This window comes from Tachypleus tridentatus, chromosome 2 (genome assembly GCF_004210375.1).
Source record: "Tachypleus tridentatus isolate NWPU-2018 chromosome 2, ASM421037v1, whole genome shotgun sequence".
NCBI lineage: Eukaryota > Metazoa > Arthropoda > Merostomata > Xiphosura > Limulidae > Tachypleus > Tachypleus tridentatus.
Window position 1 is genome coordinate 141,224,105 of NC_134826.1, and position 25,646 is coordinate 141,249,750.

Genomic DNA, 25,646 nt, shown 5'->3' on the forward strand with positions numbered 1-25,646 from the left:
TTTGATTATTAAAACCTCAAAATTTATATTAGTGAAAAATAGAATATTGTCTTCTTATGACCAATAGTTATGAAGGGGTCCACCAAGAAAAAAGAAGGGAAAAGGGGTCCATGGGTAAAAAAAAGGTTGCGAACCACTGATCTAAATGATCAAACGAATGCCAGCTAGCTCTATGTTATTGACAAAATAATTATAACTACATATCTACTTCCAAACTTGTAATTATTAAAGGTAAAACAAAATCACTTACAGTGTTCCTTAACAACGTATTAGGCCGCGAAACTAAATCGAAGTCGTTGATTCCTCCTGGTGGTTCAGCAGAAGTCAATGGGCTTAAAACGCTAGAAATTGGGATTTGATACTTGCGATGGGTAAAGAACATGTAACCCAGTCTTCAGCTTTATGTTTTAAAACAAATAAACAAACAACCAAGCCCTTGACTTGCAATATCTCAAGTCACGTTAAACAAGTTAAATATTGTTTAACCCTTACAGAGGCCTAAAACAGTCTTTATACAATCATGAAATTTGCCTTGTTTGTTTCTGGTGTAACCTTAGTTCTCTTTACTCACCCGAGGATAAGGTCAGATAAAAGATATCGAAGAATAAATTGACATGACTAAATGAAAAAAAAGAAAAATTGAATTTAGCTGTATTTGTTTGTTTTTTTCCTTTGCGAAAGTTTCTAGCAGACGTTTTTCGTGAGAGAGTAAAGACCGTGGTATATTTAAATTAAGCTCAGAAATCGACGTCGTTTAATTTATGATATTAATTTCAGTAAAAAATTTTAGTTAGATGGCAGTAGGAGTGTAAGAGAATTCAAAAAACAATCACTTGAAGGTCATATGCTACGAATCATACACTGTACCCCAGCTACGTGGTGAATCTTTACTATTGTTGACGCTACGTGGTGAATCTTTACTATTGTTGACGCTACGTGGTGAATCTTTACTATATATTTTGTTGGCGATGCAATATATTTGATAAGAATGAGTCAGTACGATAGGAATAGTCCAATATATACACACTTATGAATCTCCGTTACTGCTTTAAGATATGACTGTGGGAGCTGTAATCATCTTTTACCCCCAGGGAGATAAGAGATAAACATTGTTCTATTGACTTTATGCGAATCTGGCCCCGTAGGCTACTAGAGACCACGCCCTCTTCTGTCAGCTCGTTACAACACAGCACGTGGTTGCGCGTGCTCTTCTCGTGTTAAAGAAGCTGGTTACTAAGGTTCGGAAGGAGTTGGGCGAGAGCATGGGTAGATGTCTTTCTGCAAATAAGTTTCTAAACATTGGAATCGAGTTGTTCCTAATAATATAAGCACGTGCTGATGACTGTTACGTGAAACTTGAAACCAACAAAACCGGTAAGTGTCTCTTATGACTGTTCCCACGAAACAAAGCACTCGTGATGTGTTGGTTAGTTAGTTTGATAATGTGTCTGATACTCGACTTTATAACCCCATGATGCTACGTGTGTTAACATTTAAAAGGCACGGGTATTCTGTTACAGTTAGGTCTGACTCCGCTACAGGTGTTCTTGTTACAGTTTCCGATCGACATCAAAGTTTGCGGGTGTATATCGTGTATGTATCCTGCTTAGTTGTTATCAGACCGTGAATTTCAGGGATTAACAGCTAACCCCTCCTGAGACATAAAATGCCGTTAATTTAGTACTACGAATGTTAATTGTTTACTGAGGGTACCACAAGCTAACTTGTATATAGTTCTCAGGTTTGTTTTCCTTAAATATATTGTTCTACAACCGTAGCGTTGTATCTAATAGTTTCTATTTATGGATACAGTTTTAAACGTTCATATTTACCGTAGTTTTACGTTATTTTTGTTTAACATAATCAACAACTGTTAAGGCTGTTCCTAAACGTGTATATTAAACCACAAGCAATTTTAATTCAAAGCTTAACAACATATATACAATGGAAAATTGCGTATAATTTAAAATGATAGTAACATTTCAGTGTTAACGTAATTCAAATATTAACTTCTAGCACGTGTGGTAGATTTTGTTTAGTTCAGACACTAACTTCTAGCTCACCTGGTAAACTTTGTTTTATTCAAATATTAATAATGTTCTTTATACGTGCCACCTTTTGTTTAGTTCAAACATTAACCTACATATTACCCAGTTATTTTTGTTTTGTTGAAACATTAACTTATAGCTCAACTGTTTTTGTTGTTTTATAGCTCAGATACCTACCTTCATAATACCTGGTACTTTTTGTTTAGCTGATATATTAACTTCCAGGTTGTATTTTCTAATTTTCGTTGAATTATACATTAATTTCCAGACACATTTGTCATTTTTTTTTGTTTATTCAAGTATTAACTTCTACATAACTTGGTAATTTTTGTTTGGTTCAGGTATTAACTCTTCGTTTAATTAATAGATTTTGTTTAGTCATACTATAGCATTTAACCTGGTTGTGATAGTACCTGATATTTGGTCAAAGTGTGGTTCTCTATAGATAGTCACAGTAGCTACCTCTTCAGAAAGGGACCTCAGTGGTGCTCCACTACTTAAACTGTGATAATACTCGGGATTTCGTTTAAAGTGTTATCAGCAGGTCATGGTTACCGCTGTATGTTTGTAAATCAGTGATGTCGAGAAACCCACTTGTAGAGAAATATGTAACCTGACGATGAACAAAGGTCGAAACGTTGTTCGCTCTTCTACATAAAATATTTTCTCAACCCAAACGAGTCGTTTTTGCATATATATTGTATAACGCTATGTATTAGAGTCAATTGGTTTTAAAAATTAATTTAAACTTTAGGCATTTTAATATATAATATATAATACAGCTACCAAGAACAAACGTTGTTGTTTTTTAACAAATCATGTAAAATATATTTTAATTTTAAAGTATATCGAGTGAAATAAACAAGCCCAGAAGTTATCAGAAATAATAACTGTATTTCATCGTTTATCACTAACACAGCGATTAACGTCGTATCACCTGATCCGAAAGATTTTCTTGTCAAATCTATACTTCCTCGAGACCGTATGACACATTTTGTAGCATTGCTTCATGTTTCTATTAATTCAATCACTAAGATTTCTGCGACATAAACTACATGTAGCGAACAGTTTCTTTCTTATCTCACATAAAAATGAAAACGTCAGCGGAAGATAACAGACATGTAAACATAAAATTGTCAAGAAGACGATATAGAAGACAAAACTCGTGGTAACAAATAAACAGCAGGGAATGACTGCGCACAAGTAGCCAATCATGTAGCTTTGTGCTTAGTCATAAAACAAAGATCTTTGAGCAAACAATTTTATCTTAATGTATAAGAGAATTACTTTTAAATAGTTAAAGGATTTTTAAATGAATATTTGATTTCCAAAACATCAGACTCAACTTCACAAGTCAGAGATCCAGATCTGGTTGGTGGCAAAATTGTGAAACAATCCATCCATCGACTGGTCACCTTGAAGATGTCATTTCACGGTCAATGACACAACTAAATAAAACAGCTCTCAAACAATCCATCTATCGATTGGTATTCTTGACGATACCATTTCAAAATCAATGACAGTTTTATAAAGCAACTCTGAGACCATCCATCCATCAGTTGGTAACCCTTAAGATGTTTCAAGGCCAATTGCACAACTATATAAAACAGCTCTAAAACAACTCATCCATCGGCTGGCAGCCTTGACGATGCCATTTCGAGGCCAATGACACAACTGTGATAACCTTGACAAGTCGTTTAAAAAACCAAAATTTCCTTGTATAATATATTTATGTGATAATTCACCCATTTTATTATACCTTATTAAAATCATGCATATTTATTTTCAGAGTTAATTAACCTAAAAATTATTATAAGGTCCTGATGCACTTAATAACTGGGCCAAACACATTGTGAATTCCTTTGAACACTTGAGGCAAGACCACGAAAAAACTTGCCACAAGAATAATTAGGATACAATTACCAGAAATGGTTGGTTAACAAATCAGGATATTCTTATGTTTAAGTTGTTAGAACCGAATTCTCATCCATGGCTGATTCAAAACTAGACGATTGACTGAAAACACATCGCGAACTTTACAACGGTAAACTAGTGATGATAAACAAACTTCTAGAGATATCTATTCTGGGTATGTGAGAGAAACCTGAAACTGAAATACATGTAAAGTTGTTCAACTTTTTTTTGCAAGAGTGACAACCATAAAGATGTTTATGGTTTTAGTTTCTATTAATTGTGTGAGTTTCTATGGGTTTAGTTTCTATTAATTGTGTGAGTTTCTATGGGTTTAGTTTCTATTAATTGTGTGAGTTTCTATGGGTTTAGTTTCTATTAATTGTGTGAGTTTCTATGGGTTTAGTTTCTATTAATTGTGTGAGTTTCTATGGGTTTAGTTTCTATTAATTGTGTGAGTTTCTTTAAGCTTATTACTATATGCACTCACTGTACGTGATCTGAATTCCAATTGACTTCCCTGTGTGCTTGTGCATAGCAAATCTATTGCAAATCTACATCTGGGATTAACAACCTATTGTCTTTGATTGTTTACTTGTTTTTTTACGCTTTGAAGTCAGTAGATCTGTACAATTAAAATTCACAACCTTTAAATGGTGACCCATGAAACAAAATATTTAATTTTTGTTTAATACTCAGAGTTATCCATGTAGATGTTTGGTTTGTGACTAATTTCGCGCAAAGCTACACGAGGACTATCTGCGCTAGCCGTCCCTAATTTAGCAGTGTAAGACTAGAGGGAAGGCAGCTAGTCATCACCACCCACCGCTAACTCTTGGGCTACTCTTTTACAACTGACTGTCCCATTATAACATCCGCCACGGCTGAAAGGGCGAACATGTTTGGTGTGATGGGAATTCGAACCCGCAACCCTCGGATTATGAGTCGAGTGCCTTAGCCACATGGCTATGCTGGGACTGAAGAAAAGATAAAAGTTAAAACATGCGAATAGACAAGCGGTTTAGGGGAAAGCAACACGGTTTCGTAATCTACACCTTTGTATCGCAATATGGCGCTCTGCAATGGACACTTTATAATGTCTGATTTGCGAAATATATTTTAAAAAGAAAGTAAAGTCCTTAAACATCCTCTTATCTAGTGAAGTTAGGAGTGGTGGCGTATTATGTTTAATTACGATTATATCATTAAATCAATATTTACCAGAAAAGCATCAAAGGCAAACGTAAAACTCTGTATGTGAAGTTAATCTAATTTTAGGGTTAACATCGTAATTATCCTTGTTAAAACATTCTTAACATTTCTTTATTTAAAATATTCGTATTTAGTTTTCGTTCAATTTTAATAAATCAACCAAAAGTCACCCATTGAGAAGCAGGTCACATGTGATTAACAATTTCTGATACACGTGCTTTGCAAGTGGTCCTGGCATGGCCAGGTGGGTTAAAGCGTTGGACTCGTAATCTGAGGATTGTGGGTTCGAATCCTGATCGCACTAAACATGCTCGTCCTTTCATTCGTGTGGGCGTTATAATGTTTCGGTCAGTTCCACTATTCGTTGACAAAAGAGTAGTCCAAGAGTTGGCGGTGAGTGGTGATGACTAGCTGCCTTCCCTCTGGTCTTACACTGCTAAAATATGGACGGCTAGCTCGTGTAGCTTAGCGCGAAATTAAAACAAACAAACAAACAAGCTTTGCGAATCTCGTCTGCAATTTGCCTTTCAATGAAATTGTTTTAATTAAGGTGCCTCCCTATAATTATTTGAAAACTTACACTAATTAGATGTGTATGCTTTAGTGGTTTTAATTAACATCAACCTTTCACAAGAGAAAAGACACTTTACTAACTATGATTGGCAGATAAGTGTAGCTGTGCTAATATATATATATACACACACACACATTAATGCTTTAAGTTATCGGTAATTTGATCTAACGGCTGGGACGTGTTTAAGTCGTGAGTGATAATTTGTTGACGGCGTCGAAACTAACGCTGAGACGTAAGCCTTTTTTTTTTTTTTTTTTTACCGCAGCATAGACTCGCTTCTACAGATCTTGGTCAACCAGTTTCAATGTTGACTAACACTTCACAGAGCTGTGTTACGACTAACGTATAACACAACCTGTGTTTGAGAATCGAGTTGAGAAAAAAAAAACGAAACGAATACTTTATCTCTACGTAAGCACATGAAATGTTATGTAATTTAATATAAACAGTATTTTTTATATTTGTTATTTGTATCCACAATGGTGTACTTCCATTGTAACTCTAAAGTAACTCTAAAGTTCCTGTTTCGATACTTATGATGGGCTCTACATAAATAGCTTATTGTGTAGCTTTGTGTTTAACAGAAACTAAACTAATCACAATGGAATCACGCGCACTAAGCTGTCAAGTCTTAAGTTAAAACAACCGACCAATGGAAAAGCATCCTGTGAGTAATTACACCAACTGAATAGCGGAAACAGGTATCACAGGTGTATCATCAACACCCACCGCCCTCACAGTTGTAAATGATGGGCTATTTGTTTGTAAAAGTATTATAAATTTTAAAATCTTAAATGACTTCATTTTTCCTTTATTTTACTGTGTTGCTCACGCGTAATAATTAATATTATGTACGCTCCATTGTTCTACACATTTTAATTAATATGTCGTACCATCTTTCTACACATTTTTATTTGGTGTAAGCTAATTGGTTAAGCACAATCATATTATCTATAAATAATTTTATGAAACTATAATATAAATTTGACTACATTGTATTTAACACGTTTTCATTTATATTTATAAATAAGTTTTTTCGGACATATTCACAAATGAGGTATATTTAAAAAAGAATGCAGCGTAGATATTAACTTTGGTTATTTCAAGACGTGTCTTCTCTTACAAGCGAAACACGGCCATATAAAACATAATAAAAAATAAAATAATTTTTACCCATCTACTGCTTTTAGCTGCTTCACTGAAAAAAATAGTGTTTATTAGGTAATTAAAATATATTCACGCATCATCAGCCATGAATATAATGAGTATGCTGTGGTTATAAACTCTTCTGACTAGATTATGAATGTAGTGTTAAAGCCTAACTGTGTTTCAACACAAATATTAGTGGTTAGAGTCCTTTTAGACCAGTTTGTAAAAGTCGATTACACCATGACAACTATTGTTTGTTTACTGTGTTGTTATGATTATTTTTGTTTGCGGTAACACACCAGAGGTGTTTTTAGCACTGATCAAACCTCAAACCTTCCTCCCCACAGTTATGATGACCTGCCACAGTTCGTTTATCAGTATGAGGTCAACGTCTCCTGATCCCTTCGGTGATTTCTAACACAGAGAGGAAATTGGTCTGCACTAGCTTACATGTTATGTCCACATATATCAGAAATTTGTTTTTTACGTGACATGGCCAGGTGGTTATGGTGTTCGCCTCGCAATCTGAGGGCAGTGGGTTCGAATCCCCGTCACAAAAAGCATGTTCGCCCTTTGAGCCGTAGGGACATTATAAAGTAACGGTCAGTCCCAGTGTTCATTGGTAAAAGAGTAGCCCAAGATTTGGCAGCAGGTGGCAATGACTAGCTGTCTTCCCTCTAGTCTTACACTGCTAAACTAGAGACGGCTAGCGCAGATAGTCCTCGTGTAGTTTTGCGCGAAATTCAAAACAAATTAAGTGATATATTTTTACTTTATTTAATTACTAACTGTTATTATTTTTTTCACAAGTTTCCAATCAAAATAAGAAAGTCGGATTGCGTCTTGACTAAATCCTAAACTACAGGTCAAACAAAAGCACGTATAGCCTGGTATCAACAACCCAATATATTTTATTGTACAAACAGAACAATATAATCCAAGTTAAATACCATATTCTGAAATTAAATATAATTTTAATAGAAATGAATAATAATATTAATTTTTAAACTTCAGTCATTGTGATAAAAGGCTTAATTAAATAATTCAGACGCTTCTTTAAAAAAAACAATTATTATTACTTCAAGTCAGCTTGTTTGCTTAATATTAATTTAGGCTTAGGTTGGTTGTTTTATTTGCCACCTTCTCTGATGTGACGTCATAATACGTAAAGAGCAGGGCTAATTAAATTATTTCACGAAAATCATAACTTGCTTGTTACAATCTGATACTTAAACTTTATAGCAAGTCAAAATGTGTCATCTGATATGCTGTTTTAAAATAAAACCTCAAGGTTGTATGATATACAAATAAAGAGTTATTTGTACACAGGTTTCGATTACATGATGTGTGCTAACCCTAGTACTTATGATGAATCAATATATTTCTCCAGACGTTTTTATGGCCCTGCGTGACCAGGTGGTAATCTGAGGGTCGTGGATCCGAATCCCCGCTGCACCAAACATGCTTGCCCTTTCAGCCGTGGGGGCGTTATAATGTGACAGTCAATCCCACTATTCGTTGGTAAAAGAGTAGCCCAAGAGTTAGCGGTGGGTGGTGATGACTAGCTGCCTTGCCTCTAGTCTTACACTGCAAAATTAGGGACGGCTAGCGCAGATAACCCTGGTGTAGCTTTGCGCGAAATTAAAAAAAAAACCAACTTAAGTTATGATATAGTTTCGTGTTCGGCTATTAATAACAGTTTAGTATCATCTTTGTTTGCTCTACTGCTAGAGTATCGAACAGAAATAAATAGTACGTCTATTCTGTATTGGCGAAAGATATGTTCGAAAGTCAATGAGTAGGCCTATTCGTCGCATACATAAGTTCTTAGTTTCATAGGCAAACATTTATTTTAAAATCCCCTCTCTTCCTTTGCATGAGAATAGTTTTATTTCCTCTTTAGGTTTTCCTTTTTCACTGTTTTATTTACCTCTCTTCCGATAAGTGTGGACTTTAACGTGCATCACTTATGATATTGTAGTTATTACCCAGTCAAAGTATAATTTTTATAGCATTCGATATTATTCGTTTATGGAGCCATAAACTAGAAAATCGGACCTGCTTCATGCAGTCACCTGTCACTGTTTTTTAATTTTTTTCCCAAAAATGTTCAATAGTTCTCTCTGACATCAAATGCTAATAGAAAAAAACAAAACTTTGATATATGAAAAAAATTATTATATTATGGTATTCTTTTTGTTCAAAAATTGTCTTTTTCGCTTTCAATTCAAACTTTATTCCCATAGGTAACAAATTAATAAGCTTAATTAAAATTTTAATGGTTCTTCTCGCATATTAAGAAAGTCCTTGTCTACTTTTTACGTGTTATCCTTCTGTGTTCTTAGAGGCATTATTTAATTGAATAAAAATGTATTTAATGTAACACTGCTATAAATATAAAAAGGATGGTTAAGTTTCATTGGCTGTCGACCCCGCCCCCCCAAAAAAAAACAAACAAACAGAAAAGACCCAGGTGAGTACTTTATCTCTCGTTTTTCATGCGTATTTTTATATTTTATTAATGAAATAACTAAAAGGAATAAATTAGATACTAAGTGGATTATATTAGGTAAAATAAAAGAATAATGATAACAACTTTTCGCGAGCAGTTAGTAAGTTGTATAATATGTCGAGTGATTTATAACCTTGGTTTGTTTTTAATTTTGTGCAAAGCTACACGAGGGTTATCTGTGCTAGCCGTCTCTAGTTTAGCAGTGTAAGACTAGAGGGAAGGCAGCTAATCATTACCACCCACCGCCAACTCTTTGGCTACTCGGCAATCCCACAGAATAGTGGGATTGACCGTCACATTATAACACCTCACGGCTGAAAGGGCGAACATGTTTGGTGTGACAGGGATTCGAATCCGCGATCCTCACTTAACGAGTCGAGCACCCATACCACCTGGTCATACCGAGCCTATTTATAACCTATGTGGAAGGATTATTAGTTAGACATAGTTTAAAGAGCGATAAAACAGTAAATTTAAGTAAACACAGATGCATGCTATTACGAACTTTAAGTTAGCTATTTAAAATAAACAAGTGGAATTTAATCTTACAATATCAAGTGATTTTAGAGAAAGAAAATATAATTTGAATTAATTTCCTGTTCTTTATGGTATTTACGAGGTCGGTCATACTGACCTGATATGTAAAGTTAAGGCGAGAAAATAACAGAATAAATAAAACGTTTTACTGAGAAAAATATTTGAAATTTATTTAGGAGGTTTTAGAGATTAGAAACATGAAATTTGATAATTTTTAGAAGAAGAAAAATATTTTTAATCTTAACATGCAAATGATTTTGAGCAGGCAACTGTGATTTCATATTTCCAGAGAGAAATTTTTAATAAAACGTTTAATTACAAATCTGAATTCTTATCCTACAAAAGACTTATAATGTTTACTTAAAGTTTGAGAAATTTCGTGAGGATAGATAAAACGTATTAGAAACTATAGGATTACAACTATAAAGGTTAATTTTGGGTCACGAATTAAAACGAAAAACTATATCTTTACAATTATAGTATGATATATGTACTGTAATTTGTCAGAGCTTCCAGTTCAGAATTACTGGTCCTTTTCTTATCCACTAGAACACGAAAGACAAGATATGCACATTTGCTTCAGTAGGAAACACGCAGTATTTTATTGGAAAATTATTGTTAACAACGTTCAAGCATTAAATAACATATACATAGGAAGGGGCGTAGTTTACTTGTGAAATGTATAATATATTTACTTATAAGAATAAAACGGAAGACGTGAATTGAATATAAACTGAGTCACGATGACATCACCAAGAAAATGACATTTGAAAATCTTTCGTTTTAAACAACCCACAGCCGAAACTTATAATAAGACTGACGTATTTTGTAATTAATTGTTTATATACGAGCAAAAATCCAATCTTTCAGCAATAACATTATTAACAAAATTTTACTTTTTCTTGTTCCTGGACAGAAAGTGTTATTTCCCAATTGTTTATGCCTAAAGTAAATGGAAAAGACCTATTTTTATCTTCAAACTTTGCTTTTGTGATCTGGGAGCGTATAACGAAAACATTATGGGAGACTATATTTGGGGGCTGATAGGTGAAAGTGATTTACATTACAGTCACAAATCTCGAAACACTACTCACTTCTAAACACTTTTGTATAACTTTAGTATAAATACATGTAAATCTTGATTCATATTTTGTTTTATTCTGACCTTATGTAAATGAAAATGTGCTAATTTGCCTGTTTTTACATAGAAAATAGGTTAATTTCTAAATTTCATTATCCAGGTCACAAAATCAAAGTTTAAAGGGAATAATGGCCATTTTCTGTACTTTTACAACATAAGCAATTATGAAATAACACATACTATCCAGGAACAAAATTTGTGTTACATAGTGTAATCAGAAGTGTGAAAATATACCCATGATAAGAATACATTACCATTTTAAAGGAATTACCCATATTACCGTGTAATATCATATCTACTTTCTTGATTTCATTTATTTGTTATAAATCACCAAACTACATCGCTGGTATCGAAACCGAATGTTTAACACTATAACTTCGCATATTTATTGCTGAACCATCTGAAACACTCGCTGTGTTTTTATTTTGGTAGTGTAAACCCGTTTATTTCTCTATGCGACACCTGGTCGTTTAGTTCAGTTTTGGCACGACATGGCCAGGTGGGTTAAGGCGTTCGACTCGTAATCTGAGAGTCGCGGGTTCGAATCCTCGTCGCACCAAACATGCTCGCCCCTTCAGCGGTAGGGCGTTATAATGTGTCAGTCAATCCCACTATTCGTTGGTAAAAGAGTAGCTCAAGAGTTGGCGGTGGGTGGTGATGACTAGCTGCCTTCCCTCTAATCTTAAACTGCTAAATTAGTGAGGGCTAGTGCAGATAGCCCTCGAGTAGCTTTGAGCGAAATTTAAAAACAAATAATCGAAAGCGCTGGGGCCTTTAGGGTATTTGTCTTCAAGAGCAGTAAGTACATTTACAGTTTTTGATGACAGTATGTAAAGTTATTGGGTGTATAATCTTGGTTGCTTTTGACCTAGAGCTAACACAATATTTGTTAAATTTTCATCCAAAGCGTCCCTGCTTTTGAACGAGCTCTGTTGATCTAACAGCGTATGTGCGACTTTAAGTCATTAGTTTAACGTATATATTTTTCTTACGACTAGCAGATGACACTTCGTTTTATCACCAGATTATTGTAGATCAATTCGTGTCCTTATTTAAAAGGATGATGCTGAGAGGGAACACCTTTTCTCTTGTTAACAGAAATAAAAAAAGGAAAACTCTGACTTCATACACTAAATTACGGAAGAAAAACATATTTTTAAAGAACAAAGTGTAAAACAGTGTATGGTTATTTTTAATTATCCAAAACGTAGAAGGACTAGGTTTGGGGTCATAGTAGTGTTATAAAGATTTTTTTTTTCGGATATTCGCGTGAAGCTACATGAAGCTTAGCTGAGATAGTCGCCCTGACTTTTGAGCTGAGAAATTAGAGAAAGAGCAGCTATTGGTCAAACGTCAATACCTGGGAACGTCCAATCAAAATAGGGGGATTTGACCATCACTCTTTTGAAACACCCACGTCTCCACAGCACGGACCACGATATTGTACTTGTTGCAGCGGCAACTGAAAGTTTATCCTTGTGTTTTGGCGCTCTAACCACTAAGCGCTTCCAGACTCCTGTCTCAGAGTTAAGAACAGAAGGAGTGTGTGTCTGTATGGATCAATCTCCTGCTGTATTGTTATATATTTGACTTTCATCACAGCATAAAATGAAATGAAACAATATTTAATTGTAAATAAATAAATTTTACTGGACCTGATATGTATTTCAGAGTATTGTACACGTAAATAAATAGAGAAATAGGCAAGTCCTTACAGTATAGACATAAACAGAAGGGTATGTAGTTCTCTATAACATGGATTGAAATAAATATATCGGTTGATAAATCTTTCTCATTACAAAACAAATCCTTACAGTGTAGACATAAACAGAGGGGTATGTTGCTCTCTATAACATGGACTGAAATAAATATATGGGTTGATAAATCTTTCTCATTACAAAACAAATCCTTACACTGTAGACATAAACAGACGGGTATGTAGCTCTCTATAACATGGACTGAAATAAATATATGGGTTGATAAATCTTTCTCATTACAAAACAAATCCTTACACTGTAGACATAAACAGACGGGTATGTAGCTCTCTACAACATGGACTGAAATAAATATATGGGTTGATAAATCTTTCTCAATACAAAACAAATCCTTACAGTGTAGACATAAACAGACGGGTATGTAGCTCTCTACAACATGGATTGAAATAAATATATCGGTTGATAAATCTTTCTCAATACAAAACAAATCCTTACAGTATAGACATAAACAGACGGGTATGTAGCTCTCTATAACATGGATTGAAATAAATATATGGGTTGATAAATCTTTCTCAATACAAAACAAATCCTTACAGTATAGACATAAACAGACGGGTATGTAGCTCTCTATAACATGGATTGAAATAAATATATGGGTTGATAAATCTTTCTCAATACAAAACAAATCCTTACAGTATAGACATAAACAGACGGGTATGTAGCTCTCTATAACATGAACTGAAATAAATATATCGGTTGATAAATCTTTCTCAATACAAAACCTGAAACGTCATATCCTTACGCTGTTTTAGTGTATTAAAGGTTTTATAGACAAAACCAAATAGACAAGTATCTACATATTCAAAATATGAAGAATGATACATACATGTAAGTTGGTAAATTTCTACAGTAAACAGGTAAGTAAATCTTTACCATACAGACAAGTAAGTAGACGGGTGAGTAGGTCTTTACCATACAGACAAGTAAGTAGACGGGTTAGTAGGTCTTTACCATATACGCAAGTAAGTAGACGGGTTAGTAGGTCTTTACCATATACGTAAGTAAGTAGACGGGTTAGTAGGTCTTTACCATATACATAAGTAAGTAGACGGGTTAGTAGGTCTTTACCATATACATAAGTAAGTAGACGGGTTAGCAGGTCTTTACCATATACATAAAATTAGACGGATTAGTAGGTCGTTACCATATTCATAAGTAAGTAGACGGGTTAGTAGGTCTTTACCATATTCATAAGTAAGTAGACGGGTTAGTAGGTCTTTACCATATACATAAGTAAGTAGACGGGTTAGTAGGTCTTTATCCTATACATAAGTAAGTAGAAGGGCTAGTAGGTCTTTACCATATACATAAGTAAGTAGACGGAATAGTAGGTCTTTACCATATACATAAGTAAGTAGACGGGTTAGTAGGTCTTTACCATATACATAAGTAAGTAGACGGGTTAGTAGGTCTTTACCATATACGTAAGTAAGTAGACGGGTTAGTAGGTCTTTACCATATACGTAAGTAAGTAGACGGGTTAGTAGGTCTTTACCATATACGTAAGTAAGTAGACGGGTTAGTAGGTCTTTACCATATACGTAAGTAAGTAGACGGGTTAGTAGGTCTTTACCATATACGTAAGTAAGTAGACGGGTTAGTAGGTCTTTACCATATACATAAGTAAGTAGACGGGTTAGTAGGTCTTTACCATATACATAAGTAAGTAGACGGGTTAGCAGGTCTTTACCATATACATAAGTAAGTAGACGGGTTAGTAGGCCGTTACCATATTCATAAGTAAGTAGACGGGTTAGTAGGTCTTTACCATATTCATAGCAAGTAGACGGGTTAGTAGGTCTTTACCATACACAAGTAAGTAGACGGGTGAGTAGGTCTTTACCATATACGTAAGTAAGCAGACGGGTAGTAGGTCTTTACCATATACGTAAGTAAGTAGACGGGTGAGTAGGTCTTTACCATATACGTAAGTAAGTAGACGGGTGAGTAGGTCTTTACCATATACGTAAGTAAGTAGACGGGTGAGTAGGTCTTTACCATATACGTAAGTAAGTAGACGGGTGAGTAGGTCTTTACCATATACGTAAGTAAGTAGACGGGTGAGTAGGTCTTTACCATATACGTAAGTAAGTAGACGGGTGAGTAGGTCTTTACCATATACATAAGTAAGTAGACGGGTTAGTAGGTCTTTTCCATATACATGAGGTAAGTAGACGGGTTAGTAGGTCTCACCATATACATAAGTAAGTATACGGGTTAGCAGGTCTTCACCATATACATAAGTAAGTATATACGGGTTAGCAGGTCTTTACCATATACATAAGTAAGCAGACGGGTTAGTAGGTCTTTACCATATACATAAGTAAGTAGACGGGTGAGTAGGTCTTTACCATATACATAAGTAAGTAGACGGGTTAGTAGGTCTTCACCATATACATAAGTAAGTATACGGGTTAGCAGGTCTTCACCATATACATAAGAGTAAGTATACGGGTTAGCAGGTCTTTACCATATACATAAGTAAGTAGACGGGTTAGTAGGTCTTTACCATATACATAAGTAAGTAGACGGGTTAGTAGGTCTTTACCATATACATAAGTAAGTAGACGGGTTAGTAGGTCTTTACCATATACATAAGTAAGTAGACGGGTGAGTAGGTCTTTACCATATACATAAGTATGTAGACGGGTGAGTAGGTCTTTACCATATACATAAGTATGTAGACGGGTGAGTAGGTCTTTACCATATACATAAGTAAGTAGACGGGTGAGTAGGTCTTTTCCATATACATAAGTAAGTAGACGGGTTAGTAGGTCTTCACCATATACATAAGTAAGTCGACGGGTTAGTAGGTCTTTACCATATACATAAGTAAGTAGACTTGTTAGTAGGTCTTTACCATACAGACAAGTAAGTAGGTCTCTTCACTATGTCGACAAACATGTAGACAAGTAAGTAGGTCTTTACTTACTGTACTTGATGAAGGACGCTAGCGCGAAACGTCATTCTTTCTTTAAATAAAACTTGGTGATTGTTTAACCAGGTATTTGATTTTGATATTCTGGTATTCAGTGTGGTTTCAACCACACTTTGTTTTCTATTATTCTAACGTTTTCTATTATTCAAACAAGCTACATCAACTGAAACTATTCCCAGGGTACAGGCTGTAATGTGGGATATAAAATGTTCCCTAGGTTTTGAAGGTGAGGATACACCGTCTATCAGTGTTCACCTCCGTTCGCCAGTCTCACATAAAGAAATTAAAATAATGTAACCATTCCAAATCACCCTTTACTGTGTGCAGTCAGGTAGCTGATCTCCAAAGAAAAGAGAAAGAAGGAAAATTACATAAATATAATAATAATATCGTACTACAATTTAGGGTTAAGTAAGGTAAAGAAACTTACCTCTTGAAGTTAGCATTCCAGCCCTATTATGGCAGAAAGACATTTAACTGTCAGCCAAGTGAACGAATTATACTATTATGAAGGGTCCCAACTAAACTAACTAGTTTAAATTATACTAGTATGAAGTGTCCTAAATAAACTAACTAGTTTAAATTATACTAGTATGAAGGGTCCTAACTAAACCAACTAGTTTAAATTATACTAGTATGAAGGGTCCTAACTAAACTAACTAGTTTAAATTATACTAGTATGAAGGGTCCTAACTAAACTAACTAGTTTAAATTATACTAGTAGGAAGTGTCCTAACTAAACTAACTAGTTTAAATTATACTAGTATGAAGGGTCCTAACTAAACTAACTAGTTTAAATTATACTATTATGAAGGGTCCCAACTAAACTGACTAGTTTAAATTATACTAGTAGGAAGTGTCCTAACTAAACTAACTAGTTTAAATTATACTAGTATGAAGGGTCCTAACTAAACTAACTAGTTTAAATTATACTAGTATGAAGGATCCTAACTAAACTGACTAGTTTAAATTATACTAGTATGAAGGGTCCTAACTAAACTAACTATTTTAAATTATACTAGTATGAAGGTCCCTAACTAAACTAATTAGTTTAAATTATACTAGTATGAAGGGCCCTAACTAAACTAATTAGTTTAAATTATACTAGTATGAAGGTCCCTAACTAAACTAAGTAGTTTAAATTATACTAGTATGAAGGGTCCTAACTAAACAAAGTAGTTTAAATTCCAATAAAAACTCATTAGCTTTACTGGAACTATTAATTTTCATACTACAAACAAACCTTTATAGGTGGTAAAGTGTTTATCCGCATAAAGTAGTGCCAAATTGTTAAATGACCTTATTTACAACTAAAATAGTTATTAGAAACTTGTAATAAAATTTCTTTACTTAATACGTTCTTATGTGTATTTTTACAAGATAGTTAGTTTCTGGTTTAACATGTATTTGGAGGTCGAGTATCTATTTCTTCAAATGACTGTTTCGGAGATGTCTGTGTACATGCAGTGTATGTGTGTTTTTGTCTGAATGGATATAAGAAACTGATAAACCTTTTATGTTGCTAATGATGTGTTTTAGGTCATTCGTCATTAAAGTCGTAAGTTTTCACCCAACTCAACAGTAAAATTCACTTCAGGAACTGAATATCACATGATATAGGGTGTAACGTTACTTCTAGAAGCTCATTATGTATCTTATCAGGTTTCAATTTGAAACCGAGGAAAAAAAAACGTTTTGGATGAAAAAATTCAAAAAATAATTATGATCCATCTTCCCATAAAAAGGACATAACATCTCGTTACGAGGAAGAAAACAACTGTTTCAAGGGTGGAATTTTACCTCATTAGGATGAATAATGTTATTAGGACAATAAGATATTGACTGTAGGGATAAGGCACGGCCAGGTGGGTTAAGACGTTCGACTCGTAATCTCAGGGTCGCGGGTTCGAATCCCTGTCACGCCAAACATGCTCGCCTTTTCAGCCGTGGGGGCGTTATAATGTGACGGTCAATCCCTCTACTCGTTGGTAAAAGAGTAGCCCAAGAGTTGGCGGTGGGTGGTGATGACTACTTATTTTCTCTGTGGTCTTACATTGCTAAATTAGGGACGGTTAGCGCACTTAGACCCCGTGCAACGTTGCTTGAAATTCGAAACAACCTCTAAAAATCTACTCGAAGTGAAGCTAAGCCTAAACTCACGACATTAGACATCAAAATATTATACCGTTTGTCTTAACGTCTCTTGTTGACAATTACCAGTACAAGGTTTTAGATGCTAAGTTATTGAATATTAGGTTAAGAAAAAACATCAGAAGTTTTAGTTGAGTAAGAAGAGTTGTAGAGTTGAAGTCTTTCAACTATTCATTAACTGCCGAGAATTAAATATACCGATAAATTATTTTAAATTAACAATTAACTAGGGTTAATTTCTTTTTATTTTCAGCGCAGGTATGTTTGTTTTTTGAATTTCGCGCAAAGTTACACGACGGCTATCTGTGCTAGCCGTCCCTAATTTAGCAGTGTAAGACAAGAGGAAGGCAGCTAGTCATCACCGCCACCACCAAGTCTTTTACCAATGAATAGTGGGATTGACCGTAGCATTATAACTCCCCGACAGTTGAAAGGGCGACAACGTTTGGTGCGACCGAGATTCGAACCCGCGACCCTCAGATTATAAGTCGAAAGCTTTAACTCACCTGGCCATGCCGGGGCCTATTTAGCCTAGGTAATTTAATCCTGGATTTTAGCGTTGTAAGTCCTTAAACTTATCACTGACACAGTAACGAGTTAGTGTGTGTGTGAGTTTTTTCTTATAGCAAAGCTACGTTGGACTATCTGCTGAGTTCACCGAGGAGAATCGAACACCTGATTTTTTTGCGCTGTATTATGATAAATCCGTAGACTTACCGCTGTATCAGCGGGGACAAAGTTACTGTAAAACGTATCTGTTTTACTAGTAAGTAATAGTGTCACTATTATTCCCTAGTATGTTTTAGTTTTAGGTTAAGATTTGAATTGGAAAATAGCTTAGATTTAGTTAAACATCTATCCATTGGGTAGATGTATTGGTAACAGAAAATAACAATGGGCAATCTTTAATATTGATAGAGGTGGTTCAGTGATAAGTCGGTTATAGGTTTGTTTGTTTTGCATTTCGCGCAAAGCTATATGAGGGTTATCTGCCCCTAGCCGTCCCTAATTTGGGAGTGTAAGACTAGATGGAAAGCAGGTAGTGATTACAACCCACCGTCTACTCTCGGGCTACTCTTTTACCAACCAATAGCGGAATTCACCATCACACTGTGACAGCCCCAGACTGAAAGATAGAGCATGTTTGGTGTGATAGGGACTCGAACCCCCGACCCTCAAATAACGAGTCAAGCGCCTTAACCACTTGCCCATTCCAGGATCAGGTATCATATCTGCCTGTATTGGGTTAGGTTTGAAATTTGTTTTCCTGACTGAAACTTTATGAACGCTGTAGAGGTCGATCATGTCATGATAAACAATAGCTACGTTTAGGAAGTTCACGCTATTAAGGGGAAAATAGCAGATTAGGTGAATGAAGAAAGAAAATGGATCCTATAGGGTTAAGGGTGCTATGGGAGAGAATAAAAATAAAGAGTGCTGAGTTCAGAAATGGGTACAGAAATAAAACAGTTATTACAAATTTATTTGTTATTTATTAACGACCATGATTGTACAGTTAGGCCTAAATTCTTTCCTTTAACATTTGTATTATTTTTATCATTATACCTGTTAACGAGAGTAATCAAATTGTTAGTGAGATAATGAATACAGATGAAGTGAAGACCTGGATTTCAAAACAATAACAACCACTTGCTTCGATCAGGAATACTTCAAATTTAATGAGCAACTTCGAAGGTGCTTCGTAATGTCTTTACTGGCGAAACCATGGTTGTTAATAAATAAGGTTTTTTGCAAAACATACAATGTCTTAATCGTTTTCTCCGTAATAATGGAGTTTCACCAAGCACTTAGTATTTCAAGTATCAATTATACACAATAGTTAAGGTTTATAGACATGTTTAGCAAACACTAACGTGCCAGTCTCTGACAAATTTCAATCTCTGGCTGCTTGAAACGAGGAGCGAGGTGATCAGTGGATTTGATTTACCTAACGTCAAAATAGTTTTTAATTTTCTGCATAGCTACGTGAGAGCTATCTGTAATAGCCGTTCCTAATTCAACAGTGAAATAATAGAGGGAAGGTCACCACCAGCCACCAACTCTTGGGCTACCCTTTTACAAACGAATATTGGGAATTTCAGTCATATTATAACGTCCTTAACTGCTGTAAAGACGAGATTCAAACCCTTGAACCTTAACATCATGATCCTAGCTACTTAACCATCGGACCATGCCAAGCATGCAGAGCAGAGTGCACAGAAAGTTTAGGACTAGACTTTGTTCGTCATTTGATAAGGTTTGTTTTTTAATTTCGCGCAAAGCTACACGAGGGCTATCTGCGTTAGCCGTCCCTAATTCAGTAGTGTTAGACTAGAGGGAAGGCAGTTAGTCATCACCACCCACTGCTAACTCGTGGGCTATTCTTTAACCAAGTAATAGCGGGACTGACCGTTACATAACGCCCCCACGATTGAAAGGGCGAGCATGTTTGGTGCGACGGTGATTCGAGCCCCAACCCTCAGATCACGAGTCGAACGCCTTAACTCACCTGGCCATGCCGGGCCGCTAGTCAATATTCAAGATGATTAAATATATTCAGGTTACAATCAGAGGTTTCCAAGAGTAGAAATGTTTTAATTAATAGTTATTACTAATTATCTACTCAGACAGGTGGGGAAAAATATTGTATCATATGATGGTGGTTGTTTCTGGCAAGAATACTGACCCAGTTATTATGTATTTCTGATGAGAATACTGACCCAGGTATTATGTGTTTCTGATGAGAATACTGACCCAGTTATTATGTGTTTCTGATGAGAATACTGACCCAGTAATTATATGTTTCTATTGAGAATACTGACCCAGTTATTATGTGTTTCTGATGAGAATACTGACCCAGGTATTATGTGTTTCTGATGAGAATACTGACCCAGGTATTATGTGTTTCTGATGAGAATACTGACCCAGTAATTATGTGTTTCAGATGAGAATACTGACCCAGTTATTATGTGTTTCTGATGAGAATACTGACCCAGTTATTATGTGTTTCTGATGAGAATACTGACCCAGTTATTATGTTTCTGATGAGAATACTGACCCAGTAATTATGTGTTTCTGATGAGAATACTGACCCAGTAATTATGTGTTTCTGATGAGAATACTGACCCAGTAATTATGTGTTTCTGATGAGAATACTGACCCAGTAATTATGTGTTTCTGATGAGAATACTGACCCAGTAATTATGTGTTTCTGATGAGAATACTGACCCAGTAATTATGTGTTTCTGATGAGAATACTGACCCAGTAATTATGTGTTTCTGATGAGAATACTGACCCAGTAATTGTGTGTTTCTGATGAGAATACTGACCCAGTAATTGTGTGTTTCAGATGAGAATACTGACCCTGTAATTATATGTTTCTGATGAGAATGCTGACCCAGTAATTACGTGTTTCTGAAGAGAATACTGACCCAGTAATTACGTGTTTCTGATGAGAATACTGACCAGTAATTACATGTTTCTGATGAGAATACTGACCCAGTAATAACGTGTTTCTGATGAGAATACTGACTCAGTAATTACATATTTCTAATGAAAATACTGACCCAGTAATTATGTATAACGTTTAATTTAAACACACTGATTGTTATTGCGTAGAGTCGAAAAAAGATGTCAAGAGGGAAAATTCTCGAAGTGGTCCAGAATGATTTTGTATGCCAAAAGGTCAGATAGCCAATAATAGGATTTCATCTTATTCTAAATTTATAATGAAGATATTCTTGGAGACGTTGAAGTAAAGGAATATTTGGACAATAATAATTATTCAATATGAGACTTTATTACACTTCCAGATAAAAACAAATACAAGTCAGTTTTGAATATCGTGTAAAGTTTTGATGTCCTTACATACAAAAGAACATTGGCTCACTGGAAACTATTCAAAAGAGAAACACTAGGTTTGTTTCAGCAATGTAATGGTTATGTTAAATGGATAGATTACGTTACGAGAGAGGTGTGTGAAGGTTACACAGGGGAAATATAGCTAAACTCTTCTGATTTCTTTAAGAGAGAGGTATGTGAAGGTTACACACGGGACATATAGGCTAAACTCTTCTGATTTCTTTAAGAGAGAGGTATGTGAAGGTTACACGCGGGACATATAGGCTAAACTTTTCTGATTTCTTTAAGAGAGAGGTATGTGAAGGTTACACGCGGGACATATAGGCTAAACTCTTCTGATTTCTTTAAGAGAGAGGTATGTGAAGGTTACATGCGGGACATATAGGCTAAACTCTTCTGATTTCTTTGTGCTATATTCTGAAGTTAAAAATACGAAAAATGTTAACGTTGTAAGAGATTCCAGCTAAGAGTTTCACAACAGAGTGTTCAACTGTTGGTAATACTGGAAGCCACTACTTCAGAGTAAGATGACAACGGATGGTTTAAATTTGTAATCCTCTCTTGTGTAAGTATGCATAGACAGCCTCTTAGGATCAAACGGTTTCTTGTTCCTTGCATTTTTAGGTTCATTATTTTCCTTTGTTCAAACTGGACGAATCATTCTGAAATGAATGGAGAGCATTAGAAATAATACCAGAAGGTAGATTAATGTGATGTTCCGTTTGATGTCTTTTTTTTTTCTCTGTTTATTATTGTATTCCTAGAGGCTAAACACGAGATATATTTTTGTATAATATCTTGAAAGAAAAGTAATTTAACTGTAAATATTTAAAGTGAATAATATTTTCAATGCTCTACTGTCAATAGCTTATAAAACAGTAACTGAGAACAGCATATTAGGTGCGAAGCTAACAGTCAACTGATTCTGTTTCTTGTTTCGTGTTTCTGCAACGATTGGCTGTCTAGTTGGGAATGAAACTTTATATGTTATGGGAAACCCAAAATGTTTATTAATGCTATTTTAGTTGTCCCAGAAATACAGGTATCCTTCGTTATCTGATACTTTATATTTGTTGAGTGTTCCAGATGACCACGATCTTCGACAGGTTGAACAGCAGACCAACTCTCCCACTACTAAATTAAGAACGGCTATCGCAAAGAGCCTTTGTGTAGCTTGTTTCTGAATTTCGCGCAAAGCTACGCGAGGCTTATCTACGCTAGCCGTCCCTAATTTAGCAGTGTAAGACTAGAGGGAAGGCAGCTAGTCATCACCATGCATCGCCAACTCTTGGATTGCTCTTTTACCAACGAATAGTGGGATTGACCGTAACTTATAACGCTCCCCCGACAAAATGACGTGTATGTTTGGTGCGATGGGGATTCGAACCCGAAACCCTCACATTACGAGTCGAACGCCTTAATCCACCTGCCATGCCTACCTTTGTGTAGCTTAACGCAAAATTCATACGAAACCAAATGGAATATTACATAAGAAAGTTGCAAATCCATAAACTACATTCGAGTTAACTGTTCGAAACTGTGTTAAATTTTTATGTTTATTAAAAATATAAAGCGTAATTGCCTCATGTTATTCAACGCCTCATGGTTTGAATTATAAACTTAATTAAACGAAATTTCGAGAAACTTGTTTATATAAATATAGATTATCCAATTGAAAAGCTTAATATTTAATCATAAGTTATATTTAAATTTAAATTTGGAAATGCTGAATGAGAAAAAAATAATATATATATTCGTTCATCAAAGAACGCCATCTTCCGAGTGACTTTATTAATCACTTGACGTTTAAAGGTCTGGTAAAAAAACTGCAAATAATATGGGGTAAATTTTCAATAAAATTTAAGTATTTTATATTTCGTACCGAGAGTGGACTGCTTTCAGTAACTCTGCCAATTTAATATGTTTTATTAGTATCTAGGTTTCAAGTTCACTCGCCTGAACCACTACGAGCGAAAGCATATGGAGAAATTTAGCTACACGTTTCTCTGCATTATGTAAACCATAAACTATGCAGTAACGAAAGCCATAGGTTGACTTAAAATCAATCAGAATAAAATTTCTGACTCAAGTTTCCTTGTAGAACCACGGAAAACGTCTGGTCGAAACTCTTGAGGCTTGACTCAATTATTCTTAGTTTAATGTTTCCAGTGATACATTTCTTTGAAAAGAAAAACGTGGCTGGTGAGAATATATATTAGAACTTCGATAATATTTTTCAAAATTTAAATGATGTGTAAATGTCACGCTTTATTAAATGCATTGCGCAAAATATTAACACGTCATGCACACACACAAAATAGGTTTCTGTATACGAAGTTTTATAAATATAAATATATGCAGTATAATTGTAAGGGGTATATATATATATATATATGTATCTGTATTACATTTTCTTACCTTAATGTTTATGTCACACGACTTTTTATTTAAATTTTATATTTAGATTGCTGTGTCCTCCGAAAGAAACTGGTTTTTTAAGTGAACTTTTAAACTTGGAGCAAATTTATATTTATTAATTAATTAAGTTAGAATAATTAAATGAAGATAATTGTCACAGTTATCATTAGTTATGGAAGTGAGTTTTCAAAATAAAATCAATAAACCTCGTTAGATGTATACATTTTACTATTTAATGAAACGAAAAAGTTTGTTTGAATTTCGCGAAAAGCTACACGAGGGCTATCTGCGTTAGCCGTCCCTAATTTAGCAGTGCAAGACTAGAGGGAAGGCGGCTAGTCATCACCACCCACAGCCAACTCTTGGGCTATTCTTTTACTGACGAATTGTGGGATTGACTGTTATATTTTAACGCCCACGCGGCTGAAAGAGCGAGCATGTTTGGTGTGAAGGGTGTTAGAACTCGCGACCCTTAAATTACGAATCGAACGCCCTAACCATCTGCCTATGCCAGACTTAGAACGAAGAAGAACCATACAATAACACTGTCTCCCAGGTTGTATTACGTATTTACAAATTATTTTGATGTTGTTTTTCAAAGGACACTGTACTAGACGGATAGCTTCGCAAATATAAACTAGTCGGGAAATTTAAGATGTGGGAAATATCCATATAGTATTTTTAGTCTAACACAAGACATGAACTTAGCGTCCAGGCCAGTGACTTCAAAGTTTTGTCAAAGCGATCCTTATTTCGTACTAGTCAATACCAACGCTGACTGCACTGCTTGGCCAGGTAGTTAAAGCACTCGACTCGTAATCTGAGGGTCGCGGGGTTCGAATCCCAGTCGCAAACATGCTTACCCTTTCAGCCGTGGGGGGCGTTATAATTTAACAGTCAATCTCAACATTCGTTGGTAAAAGAGTATTCCGAGAGGTAGCGGTGGGTGGTGATGACTAGCTGCCTTCCCTCTAGTCTTACATTGCTAAATTAGGGACGGCTGGCACAGATAGCCCTCGAGTAGCTTTGTGCGAAATTCAAAAACAAACAAACAATTTTTGATCGCCAGACTTTTATGTTTTATATTAATATCTGCTTACACTTAACTTGGATAATACCACGGTCACACATTAGCATTCATGTTATTTTGAAACCTAAAATGTCTAAGTCATTTTATGTTATCAAGTGTTTGCACTTTGCATAAAATTTTAAGTTTTTATTTGAGAAAAATCCTTTCGTTGATGGGTTACAGATGAAGGGAAGGTAACTCCAGTTCTTCTTAATTTAAAAAAACTTTTATTTTAATAAAATGGACACTTAATGATTCACCACTGGTTACTTGGAAATCCCTTTTTACTTATATTACAATTGTTTGTTATCATGGTATTTTAAGTTTTTAAGTTTGCATCACCCTTAGT

At 35.1% G+C, this 25,646-nt stretch overlaps 1 protein-coding gene across 1 annotated transcript in view; it reads left to right on the top strand.

The window, feature by feature from the left end:
- The first annotated feature begins 1,018 nt into the window (after positions 1 to 1,018).
- LOC143245256 (GTPase-activating Rap/Ran-GAP domain-like protein 3) overlaps positions 1,019 to 25,646 on the top strand; it is a 661,441-nt gene continuing 636,813 nt past the window's right edge. The window contains exon 1 of the mRNA XM_076491412.1: positions 1,019 to 1,374. The gene's annotated coding sequence lies outside the window, so the exon portion shown is untranslated. The remainder of the gene's footprint in view (positions 1,375 to 25,646) is intronic.